Source organism: Sinohyriopsis cumingii, chromosome 17, assembly GCF_028554795.1.
Source record: "Sinohyriopsis cumingii isolate HCF-2022 chromosome 17, ASM2855479v2, whole genome shotgun sequence".
Lineage (NCBI taxonomy): Eukaryota > Metazoa > Mollusca > Bivalvia > Unionida > Unionidae > Sinohyriopsis > Sinohyriopsis cumingii.
The window spans coordinates 52,591,167-52,596,269 of record NC_142977.1 but is presented as its reverse complement, the minus strand read 5'-3'; the positions used below and the strand labels follow the sequence as shown (position 1 = coordinate 52,596,269).

At 35.9% G+C, this 5,103-nt stretch overlaps 1 non-coding gene across 1 annotated transcript; it reads right to left on the bottom strand.

The window, feature by feature from the left end:
* Nucleotides 1-1,358: 1,358 nt before the first annotated feature.
* On the bottom strand, nucleotides 1,359-1,430 carry Trnaq-cug (transfer RNA glutamine (anticodon CUG)). The gene has a single exon. It is a non-coding gene; the product is annotated as a tRNA-Gln (tRNA).
* Between the last annotated feature and the right edge of the window lie 3,673 nt (nucleotides 1,431-5,103).

The following is a 5,103-nucleotide window of genomic DNA, read 5'->3' as shown; positions in this document are numbered from 1 at the left end:
AGTGCAAAAATTGTAATGTTGTTGAAGAGGATTTAGGTAATATATAGTTGTAAGTACGAATTACTGAGTTGTAAGTAAGGGGCTGTAAGTCGCTTCTTCTTCTTCTGTACATTCGCCTCCTGTTCCACATGAAACTTTGAGAAAAGTATTTGAATAAAAATAAAAAAAACCCTAGGTTCCACCGAGATTTCAACTCGGATTGCTGGATTCAAAGTCCAGAGTGCTAACCATTACACCATGGAACCTATCGGTTACAACGGGTCATCTTCTCAAAACTTATTAGTAGGTTGTAGTATATGCGTATTCTTTACTGTTTTGCTAAAACATGTGCATGAGGTAGTAGGAGCGAGGCGATAATACTCAATAGGAAGAGAGCTATTCCAGTATCCAATGGCAAGGACATGCGCAAACCGCAATATGTATGTGTGTGACGGGTTCGCACACACTGGCTGCTGAATGGAAAAGTAAAAATAAATATACACACATTTGGCGGGAAACGCTTTACAACGCAGGTTTGTTCTTTTCCTATCACCATCATATACGTCAATCAGAGGAATAATTTAGCAGTGAGTACCCTGTGGACACAAACTTTTGGTGTCCGCAATATAAAATGTTTCCATCAAGAAGGTTTATGCTTTGAATCCGTGTCCATAACGCATTAAATTGGAATACACAGAGTGGGGGAGAGAGAGAGAGAGAGAGAACAACTATAAAAGAAAAAGATCATATTTGTATAACAACAATGTGATCGTAAAGTGTACCTCTTATAACTTTGCACATTAGTGACATTTATAATAAATGTGTACGAATACAGTTTCTAAGGTATCGAGTGCTGGTCAGTATCAGTGTTGTCATGGTAGAGGTCACGTTATAGAAAAGGGATTCGCTATTTAAAATCGATATCGACTAATATATGCATATATTCATAATGAAACACATATAGTGCAGTGTAATTGACTCCTCGCGGAGAAAAGTGAGAAGAGGTAACGGTCCGCAGCCAATATCAAGACATAAAGGAAATGTGTTTACGTTGCGCAATTCTTTAATTGCAATTAATAAATCAAAGTCGAAATTACAAGATATCTTTGTTTTCAAATCGTAATGTAGTTGCAAAGAATTTGCGAGATTCCCCTTTTTAAGTGCGAATTATTGAATTGTCAGCAAGGAGCACTAGGTTGCAACTCTATTGCGAAACTAGATTCATATTTCGCACTAACCCATTTCCAAGCAATACTGTATGTCGTTAAATAGGTACATACAATGTATCCTCTCATACTCGCTTCTACTATTGTACATTTGTCTTCTGTTCGACATAAAACTTTAAGAAAAGGTATTTTTAGGATTAAAAAGATAAACTTAGGTTCCACCGAGATTTGAACTCGGATTGCTGGATTCAGAGTCCAGAGTGCTAACCATTACACCATGGAACCTATCGATGACACAGGGTCATATTCCAAAAACATGTTAGGAGGTAGTAATATATCAGTATTATATCAGCTTACCGTTGGACTCCCTTGTGTTCATTTATATTACCGATAAGGTGCATTCATGTTGTCAGAGATTTCGTCTTACTTTATTAATAAAACGTTACACACCTGTAATACACACAAACAAACACACACACACAGATTAATATGTATATATATATATATATATATATATATATATATATATATATATATATATATATATATATATATATATATATATATATATATATATATATATATATGAAAATAATAAAAGTGTATATGAAGATTAAAAGTGAAATGCCTAAAAGATTAGTACTATTACGTTCGAGTGGAATGTATATTAAATTAGTAAGATACATTGAAATATCTTAAAGTGATTAAATAAAATGAAATTATGCTGGCTAATTTAAAATCAAGTTATAAAGTTCACTTATGACTATCAGGCTAAATTTAGGCAGATCAATACTCTATATATAAATAATGATATAGTATGTTTTCCCCGAGATTTTAAAGTTCTAAATATGTCATCATTTAACCATCAAGGCGATATTTCTTCTATATTCCTGTCTACGTGAAAACCTCAGAGTCTGGGACTCTGTCTTGAAATCATATCCAGATGAGTTTCTTTAGGAAGCCCATTGAAAATGACATTATTTTATTGATGGAATTTAAGTCCTTTTACCGTCTTGAGTTTGGAACACTCATTACTAAAATTCGCACCTGACTCTTTGGTGCGGAATTGAAAGCACATGTTTCAAACACATACTGGTCCAGAAAATGCCGCGGCTCATATCCTTTCATCTGCACAAAAGCTGACATCCAGATTTCATCTATACCGATAAATATAGGTTTCATCTATACTTATAAATGTAGGTTTGATTATGAGCACTCACAATCTTTAAGTTGTTGAATTTTAAATATCATGGTGTTTACATAGGTTTACTATGGGAACTGAATTAGTACCGTGAGTTCTGTGGACTGAACACATTTGCTCGTGAGATGCCACAGGCCACTCTTGCTTTGGCAATTCTGGCATTTGTCTCATCATCGCTTTGGACTGCACGCGACTGCTACTGCCAAGACAGGTGATCTTGTCCACTGCCAGGTGGGTTTGGCCATTCACGGTGATGGTATCCTCTTGGTAACCAAAACAATAATTTCCTTTAACTTCGTCTTCGGCTGTAGTCTCCTCAGATTGAAAAACAATCCGGCCCACCGGCATCTGATATCGATATCATTGTCCTTACAGTATGGAGCGCTAGGCGATATGGGTACCGTAATGGCAAAAGATCACGTGATAACCAGCAGGCCGCGCCTTTTAAATTCTCAATTTCGAGGTCAATCCTATTGATCACACCTTGGAATATATGCCGATAACTGCAGTCGGATCACCTCACCTGTTTGCGAAAGAAGGATTGTCCGAAAAATTGCGAATGCATCTAACTACTTTTTCATTCGTAAGCTCTAGGTCAATCGTACAGTCATTATCTTCGTAGAAACTGTCGAGGTAGTCCGAATAGATCAGGGTTTATTTGTTGTTTCGGAGACATTTTCAGCGAACAAAATTAAACATTTTTTTGTAAATTACTGACTTGAAAAATCCGAGGAAATATGGAAAGGTCGTTGAAAAATCCAATGACGTATGGTGAGGTCGATGAAAAATCCAAGGGCGTACGGAAATTTCTTTGAAAAATCCAAGGGCTATGGAAAGGTCTATATATGTATCAATAAACAACCATGTACAGCGATTAACTGACACTTACATAGAGACAGAGCTGATGATCCTCCGACAATATGAAGAAATTGTCATACTTCATTTTAGCTTCGAGCTTGTTTTATTTTGAATTTGTAACTCAACAATTGTGACAATTTATTCATACTTTGTTGAACTAACCGGTTTTCAAACTATGTTGTATGACGAAATAGACACACATAGGGATCATATTCGCTTCAATTTGCATACACCCACCTCATCTTTCGCATTAGGATTTACAAAAATAAAATAAAGTCTTTAAATTAATGTAAATAAGAAAGAACTTAAAATAATATTCAAGGTTCCACCGAGATTTGAACTCGGATTGCTGGATTCAAAGTCCAGAGTGCTAACCATTACACCATGGAACCATTGTAGCATGTGTCGACAAGACACTTGTAACAAGTGTCTCCACTGTTCTACGCCAAGTTCTGACAGCGGCCATTTAGTGGCCATGTTCTGATGACTTATGTTATTAGCAAAATCGCTAATTTTACCAGCCAACCAGATGAAGTCTTACACCTTCGCGTTTCGGAGACTGTGCGGTGTGCTAAAGATCGTCGTGGTGGGCCGAAAGATTGGAAATTTAAAATTTCTGAAAGCTGCATTTCCATTGGCTAATTCCAAAATTAGTAGAATATGACCTCTTAGCGGTCGTTCTCAGATCTTCACGTTAAGACAGAGGAGATTTGAATTTAATCAGATTGCCCCAGGCTTGTATCTATCAGTGTACATAGTTGCCTTATCTTATGTATACAGGAAGTGTAACTATGCAGTGGGAACACGTCACGAGTTGTAATTATATTGACACTAAATATGAAAAGAACTGTAACCCGACTGGGAATATTCTTATTCAATTTTTAGTAGGCAAATGAAGTATCTTTGTTGTTTAAGGTATAAAGTACATTCTGATTAACTTTTGTAAAAGAAACATCAAAGAAAACGCTGAATGTGGCTCTAAATTAATTGATTATGATAATGGTATCGATTCACATCTGAGAAGTGTAGATACATGTTCACTATTAGAATTTAGATAAAATTAAACAATGTTACATGTAACTGAGACATGTGAGTCTTTAGTGCAGTTTCCAAATTTCACCCAGTAATACATACTAATCATCTGTAAACAATATTCTCTTATACATAGTTTTTTATATTTCTTCTATGAAATCCACTAGTAGTACGGAAAAGGGTCTCTTGTCTCATTCAATAACCTATGGGTCCCCGGACACCCATTCTGGCCTCTAACCCTTTGATAAGCTATCCACCACGCGACATATAGATCTTTGGATACTTTTTCTTGATTTTTCTATGACGTCCATATGGCTTTTCGGATGTCTTCCCTGCTCTCATACGTAGAACCCTTGAGTTGGATCTGTATTCAATATATACACTGTACAAAAATGCTGACTTTTCGGAGAATTTATTTTGCGGGCAATAAAGAAAGTTCCTTGCTCTTGCTCTGAGCAAAACCCATGAAAATGTTTATATTTTATTTGCTAATTAGTTATATCTGATACATTGACCCTCACAAAACTATTTTATTTATGAACCTGAGATGAAAGTCTACATTTGGCCTCTTTCCCTAATGTAATTGTGCCTTCGAACAATGGACAAGGTATATTCCATAATTTAAATGTCTTAATCACTCAGCAAAGAGAGGGAGAGAGAGAGAGAGAGAGAGAGAGAGAGAGAGAGAGAGAGAGAGAGATCCACAAGTAAGTTAGTTTCTTCACAGAATAATAGAAACCACTAGCCAATTTCTGACTGCAGTTGTAAGATATCTGAGCAGAAAGTAACAGCTACTTTATAAGTATGCAAGTCAGTTTAATGTGAGTTATAGGCCACCAAGTAGTATTCCTCAGAGAAGATACAATT